Source organism: Bison bison, unplaced genomic scaffold (assembly GCF_000754665.1).
Source record: "Bison bison bison isolate TAMUID 2011002044 unplaced genomic scaffold, Bison_UMD1.0 scf7180017864471, whole genome shotgun sequence".
NCBI lineage: Eukaryota > Metazoa > Chordata > Mammalia > Artiodactyla > Bovidae > Bison > Bison bison.
In genome coordinates this window covers 31,273,251-31,281,101 of record NW_011495032.1, presented here as the reverse complement: position 1 = coordinate 31,281,101, position 7,851 = coordinate 31,273,251, and the positions used below count along the sequence as shown (strand labels likewise).

The window sequence follows — 7,851 nt, the reverse complement described above, 5'->3', positions numbered from 1 at the left end:
GTGGATCACCATTTTTTCATTCTCTTTTTTGGTTGTGGTTTGTGGCAAACATGCAGACTCAGGCATGAACCCTTCCCTTTTGGAAATCACTATGAAAGAGTTGGACTGTGAAGAAAGCTGAGCACTGAAGAATTGATGCTTTTGAACTGTGGTGTTGGAGAAGACTCTTGAGAGTCCCTTGGACTGCAAGGAGATCCAACCAGTCCATTCTAAAGGAGATCAGCGCTGGGTGTTCTTTGGAAGGAATGATGCTGAAGCTGAAACTCCAGTACTTTGGCCACCTCATGCAAAGAGTTGACTCATTGGAAAAGACTCTGATGCTGGGAGGGATTGGGGGCAGGAGGAGAAGGGGACCACAGAGGATGAGATGGCTGGATGGCATCACTGACTTGATGGATGTGAGTTTGAGTGAACTCTGGGAGATGGTGCTGGACAGGGAGGCCTGGCGTGCTGCAATTCATGGGGTTGCAAAGAGTCGGACATGACTGAGTGACTGAACTGAACTGAACTGAACTGATGAAAGAAAAGAAAAGCAAGAGAAGCCACGTTGCAGATATTGTATTTCATGTTTAGTCATATGTCTTGCACAGTATTTTATTAGTTTCTTCAGTGGAATATTGGCAGGGACTCATCTTCCCTCCTGAAAAACATCAGAAATGTTGGCAATATATGATTTCCATAAAGTATATGAGGTATAATTCTCAAAAAACACATATCTTAAATATCAAATGTGTGAATTTCATAGGAATCCTGTGACTGTCATGACAATATGTCTTGCAGACCCCCAACTGCTGAAAGAGTCATTGGCCAAAGGCCCAGCTGCTACCCTGAAATTAATCACTACCTTCTGATGACTGACAGCAGCAGGGATAGTCAGGCAGGCCTATTGATGGAGGCATGGGACTCATCTGATGACTGAATTTGGCTCATGGACTCCCTGATGGTCTTAACAAAACTTCCTTAGATTTCACTGTGGTGTAGGAGCTACATGCTCCATCCTTCCCTCTTCATCTCCTTCACTCAGGTTCAGACTTTGTTCCACAATCTGATAGCTCTCCAATCTTTTTTCACTCCCTTCTCTATCTTCTTTTGATAGCTTACAGTGAACAGTGGACAGTGCCGCCAGATTCGTGGTCTCTGAAGGAGAAGATTTAATCCCAGGACAAAAGACAGGTCTCAGTCACTCAGAGCTTTGTGTGAAAATTTTTATTTAAAGTGACAGGACAGAGAAAGCTCCTGACATAGACATCAGAAGGGGGTAGGAGAGTACCCACTTCACTAATTCAAACCGGTCTTATATAGTTTTCAACTAGCTGCTGAAAATAGATAAAAAGAATACTTCAAGATTGTAAGAGTTCCACCAGACCCTTTCCCAAGAAACACATCCTGAGATAACTTTGGCACAAGATTATCCTGGGAGAACACGTTCTGGGCAACATCTCTGGGTAGATATACTGTTGCTGTGTAATCAGGGGTACAAGTCTTGAGAAACAGGTTCCCAGCAAGATTTGTTACAATTATAATCATTAACACATAGCCTAAGAAAAGCATTTCCAGGAGTAAGACACTGTGCTTTGTGATCATTAGTTCTGGACCTAAAGAAAGGCCAGTTCTTGGGTAAGATACATTGTTGTACAAGGCTTAAAGAAAGTATGAGAGAATGTTCACCTCCTCCTTAAAGGGCCTTGGACTGCCTGCCTAAGCTTTAGCTCTTTCATTCCACCCTTTTTCTTTTAGGAGAATATGGTTGCCAGGGAAGAGGGTGGAGAAATCTTTCTGTAACTTCTTCCTGCTGGTAAGGCGCGCAGACCCTAAATTGTTGAAGCACCATATTCTCCTTACCCTCATACTGAGGATCTCTGATCCAGGGGCCCCAAGTAATAGTTGGAAAAGCCTGTGGTAATCATAGGAGCTTGATCATTTGTAACTTAAATGCCTCAAGCCTCTTAGATACAAAATTCATTATACAGTTATAGATATGAAGAGCAAACAGCAAGAATAATATGATTACAGTTACAAAAGTCAAGATAGTTTTCCACCAAGGAGAGCTTATAAACCAAAATTGTGTCTGTGACCAGAGTGGAACATCTGCTGCTGCTAAGTTGCTTCAGTCGTATCCGACTCTGTGCGACCCCATAGACAGCAGCCCACCAGGCTCCTCTGTCCATGAGATTCTCCAGGCAAGAACACTGGAGTGGGTTGCCATTTCCTCCTCCAATGCATGAAAGTGAAAAGTCAAAGTGAAGTTGCTCAGTCGTGTCGGGGAGTCCATTTTGAAGAGCGACCAGAATCTCTGCATCACCATTACTTTGTCTGGGAAACCGTTGTATCCTTTAGAAAGAACAAACTAAACAAACAGATTAAAAATGCAGAGACCAAAAATCAGTAAAGGAATTATTATAGTCAGGGGTCCAACGAAAAATAAGAATCAGATCACATTTGATAGTAACTTTGATCCTGGTCTAGACAGAGTCAATGCTTGGGCTGCCCTGTTTATAAGAATGGGGCCATTTGGCATGTTTATATACATTTTGAATGTAGGTATAACAAACTCAGTTAGAAGTAGTTGAAAGAATGCCAACCTGAACCTTAACAGACAAAATAAACCTTACCATTTCCTCTTAGAAGAATGAGTCTGAACCCCAATATAGACAGCTGTTTTAGAGAGACTTATAGCCAGGTAGCCAATGGTCTGTTTGTCTAAGTAGGCTTTAGTCTCTTATTGTGGTATTAATATATAAGCCAATGTAGTTGTCACCATTAACAATTTTAGTGTTTTTCTAGATATAAGAAGATGTAAGAATTAGGACTCAGAGAAAATTTTTACCTGAAACTATCTAACTGTCCAAAGGCCTGTTTTGTCTTTTTTTTTTTTTTAAAGAGCACAGAGAGTGAGAGAGAGTGAAGTCGCTCAGTCGTGTCCTACTCTTTGCGACCCCATGGACTGCAGGAGCCTACTATGCTCCTCTGTCCATGGGATTTTCCAGGCAAGAGTACTGGAGTGGGTTGCCAGTTCCTTCTCCAGAGGATCTTCCTGACCTAGGGATTAAACCCGGGTCTCCTGCATTGTAGGCAGACGCTTTACCATCTGAGCCACCAGGGAAGTCACCAGAGCCACCAGAGCACAGAGCGAGTGTCTAATTTTTGATTTTCACCCTAAACTCCTTTCAGGGGATGTTGAAGGTCAGCAGCTGTAGTGTCCATGAGTTAATCTTTGTAAATACAGGCAGCAAGTGCAAGTTACCAGAGCAGGGCCCCTCTATAGCCATCATTTTGACCATGTTTTTGGGGGCATTTCATGACCATTATGTCCCACAGTGCTGGGAAGGCTCATTCCCAGATCTGTTGAAGATTTCACTCTATGTGCTGTTATTGGACTAGGCCCTGTGAGTAGCAAAAGTCTCTGGACCATACCCGTATCACTAGTCTCTTGGTCCAGGTAAATATTCCCTCTTGTTGCTTCTTCTCACATATAGAGTCATATCATTATAACTATGGATTTCATAAGGAACTGTACACCATCATCATATCAGTGGCTCAGTCACCCAGTTGATAATGTAATTGACAACACTTCTTGAAACAGGCAATAGAGAAAACACTATAGTTAGCAGTAATAGTAAAATCATAAGAAGTCAAGAACTTCCATTAGGTATAGCCCAGTGACATCTCCAGGTCATCTGACTCAGTTTGTTAAATGACTGCATCCTGCTGTTAATCTCCAGGTTGTAGAACCTGGAGCATCTGATCTTTATTCAAAGATTGGTTATTGAGATAAGCTTATAAACAAACTCAGAGTGTCCTTTTTAATAACTTAATTAAACATCTTAGCAATGAAACATAACCACAAGAAACTATCTAAGAAGTGAGTCCTAGTAAACACAGACCTTAATTAACAAAACTGGAACTTGATATTCAGTGAAACATATTAGGTGGCATAGACCTGACATCAGTTGGGTAGATTTCTCTTTTAGAGCTCCCCAGTATACTCTGAGATTTCTGTATATGTCTGGAGACAGTCTTTTTTACTTTGATGAGGCTGTTCAGAACCCAAATGTCTCCAATTTCTGAAGGGATGAGGCAGAGAGAAAAAAAGTTTTAATTTTACCCACAGGTGTAAATCATTAAATTGTTTTAAACCATCAGTGACTTGAGAACAGCTTCTTTATATCCGAAAACAAAGATTAGAAGCCAGTGATATATCAGAAAAAAAATCATGAAAATTGTAATCATATTTAGAATTCTATTTAATCTCATGCAACCAATCCCTTTGTCTGCCATCCTTGCCTAACAACAGAGGATGCCAGTGAAAGCAATAGTCTCCAAGAAACTCATGAAGTTTTTTTGCCAGTGTCTGTACGACCTGTCCAGCAAAGCGCATGCTCCAGTAACTGGAGGTTGTAGAGGACACATTTTAACCATTTTTAAAATCCACTGTGAGACATTAACCCTGAAGCCAGAAAAAGCTTTCTCTTATCAACTAAAATTAAGTTTGTCAGGGAGCCAGGAAAAGCCACGTGGCCATCTTGGATTTCCCATAGCCCCAGCTGTTTGGTTTATAGCCATTGTTTATCCATTTTAAATTCCCTGATGAAGGGTTAATTTTTGTAGAAGCAGAACAAGCTTTGTCTATGCATGCCATAATCTGTTATCAAAAACCATATTTCAAGAAAACTTTGTTCTTTTAATAGGGAGAAAAAACCAAATTCCAGTTTGGTACCAGCTTACATTCACTGTGAAACAATGGTTATTCACTAAGTCAAAGTAACAAAAAAAGAGTTCAAAGGCAGTTTAAAGCCTTAAGAAACTTATACCATGCACAAAACTCTCTTCCACTTGTCACAAGCCCTTTTTTTTTTTTTTTACACTTTCTGTATTTAACACTCCATTTGCCCATTTAGAAACAGTCACCTGTTAGTTTAGACTTACTTTCTTTTTCCTTAATAAAATGTAATCCCATTCTTTATTGCAACCATGAACTGTACTTTATATCATCATTTTGTAGATTGGTAAAATAAATCACCCAAACTTACATCATTTGTATCTTCACAATGTGTTAATTAAATCAATAAACAAACATCAATACCAGATAGCAATTCAATAGTGACTATCTCCCAGTTCACATATGCCTGCAATTCATTTTAATTTTCTTGAATTTAGAACTATTTGATTTTTAAGCACTTACATTTCTTTAGACGAATTAAATAGAGCTTAGTGACCAATTAGCCTTTAGCAATTTTATCCAAGGACAGTAACATACTGAGACACACATAAATCTGGACAGACAGAGACCTCACAGTTTTCCACTTGAAATTTAAACTGTCTCTTTGCCCTTTTTTTCTTTCCCTTGGCTTGAAGTTCTACCAGTTTTCTCATGGTGGAGTCCCAGACAGAATGGGCTGTGTATCTCAAGTACATGATAAGGGTTAACTTCAGATTTTTTTCCCAGGCATGTTTTTGTTTCTCAAGCAGAAGTAGAGCTCAAAAAAAAGTATTTCAACAAGCCAGCTTTTTCCTAATTTTACAAGGAAATTGTGCAAAGAGAACCAATTTTGCAGTTTCAAAAAGATTTCATTTTAACCAGTTTTCTCTGGAGTCTAAAGAATGTCATGGCCATTCAGTGTCAAAAAATGTCATCTCTCCTTTTTGTAGTCATAGTTTCATAGATAAAAATTTTAAACCCAAGAGTGTTCGAATTGGCTCTGATGACAGGGGTAGACAGACTGATAAGAAGTTGTCCCAGCAGAGATTGTCCTCTCTGAGCAGGCGAGGTCTTCTTTTAAAGCAAAGAAAGACTGTGTATAAGGGACTTTTTTGGCTTTGGGGATTAAACTTATCTCAGGTTTTCAAGATACAACTCAAAGGAGTGGTTCTGGAACTGCTAGCTCCCATCTGTAAGAGAGAAAAAAGCAGCACCCAGTGCCATACTTTTTTTCTACTGGAGGCATCCCTCCCTGCTCTAGATGCGGGTGGAGACAGGTCTTCCACCTAAGCTTCCTTCCCTGGCTGGAGTTAACCTGTCTCTTGCCGATGCAGGTGTCTCACTATCGTCCCTCCCCGTTCTACCACCGAGGCGGGGTGGAGATGCACCAGGGGTAGACCTGATGGCATCCCAGATTGATGTCCAGTTCCTCACCATTAAAACCTTGGCTTGATTTCCCCTTTTTCTCTGGTGCCGCCACGGTGGAGCAGAGTAGCCTTCTGGAATGTCTCCCAAGCTAAGACCACTAGGGAAAACATCCATCATTTTTGTGCCTGTGCACATTCTTGAGCATATTTTTGCCTGCAAGTAGAAGTGGCAAGTCATAAAAGGATGAATGGAAAACCCATTGTATCCCTTCTGAGAGTTGCCACATGAGTCTATGTGATAACAAAGGAGATGATGCAGGGCTGGCCTATGAGGAAAAAATAGTCTTTCATGTTCATGGAGTGTCAAGGTCAACCTTTCTAATCCTGTCCAGCAGATTGTACAAAATGAATATCTAAGGAGTTGAGACAAGAGCCACTGGTGGGCTTTTTCTGGTCCACTAAGAGCTAGGACTACCAAGGGAAGAAGTCTGGTACATTTCCAATCCGCCTAAATCTGGAGTTCCCTGATCTGTGTCCTCAGGAATGTTATGCTCACCAGCAATGTTTCCATCCATACAGTCCAGAGGCATAGCCGTGACAAGAATTTGCTTCTGGGTCTCTTGGGTCAGGATGATGATTTCCAGTCTGAGAGATGTCCCTGGAGCTCCAGCTCCAGCTAGCTCTCTAATGTGTTCCTGTCTGCAGTGTCCTGTAAAACTTGGAATGGGGGTATGGCTAGAAAAACATAGTAACAGCATGGATTTCAAGTCCTCTGAAAGTCTAGAATCCAGTACATTAGGTTAGTAGCTTTAATTCCCCAAGCAGTTATAAAAAAGTCAGAGAGACCAGGAAAAGAAGTTCAGTCCATATGCTTCTGAGTTAGAAAAGCAGAGACTTTACAGTAAAAGAGCAGAAGAGTCCCAGCTCTGAGTATTCTTACCTTGTCTTGAAGATCCTGGACGAGCTCCCAAGATGATAGCTTATGGTGAACAGTGCCACCAGATTCATGGTCTCTGAAGGAGAAGATTTAACTCCGGGGCCAAAGACATGTCTCAGTCACTCAGAGCTTTGTGTGAAAATTTTTATTTAAAGTGACAGGACAGAGAAAGCTTCTGACATAGACATCAGAAGGGGGCAGGAGAGTACCCATCTCACTAGTTTAAGTGGGGCCTTATATACTTTTCAACAAGCTGCTGAAAATAGATAAGAAGAATACTTCAAGATTTAAGAGTTCCACCAGACCCTTTCCCAAGGCACACATCCTGAGATAACTTTGGCACAAGATTATCCTGGGAGAACGCATTCTGGGCAACATCTCTGGGTAGATATACTGTTGCTGTGTAATCAGGGGTACAAGTCTTGAGAAACAGGTTCCCAGCAAGATTTGTTACAATTATAATCATTAACACATAGCCTAAGAAAAGCATTTCCAGGAGTAAGACACTGTGCTGTGTGATCATTAGTTCTGGACCTAAAGAAAGGCCAGTTCTTGGGTAAGATACATTGTTGTACAAGGCTTAAAGAAAGTATGAGAGAATGTTCACCTCCTCCTTAAAGGGCCTTGGACTGCCTGTGGAAGCTTAAACTGCTTCACTTTCCCACAGGAATTTCCTCCAGTAAAATCTTCACACAAAGAACTCTTGGGGTGCTTCCTTCACAGCACATATACTAAAATTGGAATAATACAGAGAAGATTAGCAAGGCCCCTGCACAAGGATGACACACAAATTCATGAAGTGTTCCATATTTGTAATCAATGAATAAAGCACACTTGCAGGATAGAAA

At 40.9% G+C, this 7,851-nt stretch overlaps 1 long non-coding RNA gene across 3 annotated transcripts; it reads right to left on the bottom strand.

Annotated features, from left to right (window-relative positions):
* Nucleotides 1-1,879: 1,879 nt before the first annotated feature.
* On the bottom strand, nucleotides 1,880-7,214 carry LOC105003716. 3 transcript variants are annotated; one of them, XR_827145.1, is made up of 3 exons: nucleotides 7,007-7,214; nucleotides 6,623-6,783; nucleotides 1,880-2,347 (listed from the first exon to the last, which is right to left on the bottom strand). It is a non-coding gene; the product is annotated as an uncharacterized LOC105003716 (long non-coding RNA). The 3 variants fall into 3 exon arrangements; XR_827143.1 differs by having other exon boundaries at nucleotides 1,950-2,347; nucleotides 6,623-6,801; XR_827144.1 differs by lacking the exon at nucleotides 1,880-2,347 and adding an exon at nucleotides 5,561-5,889 and having other exon boundaries at nucleotides 6,623-6,801.
* Nucleotides 7,215-7,851: the final 637 nt, after the last annotated feature.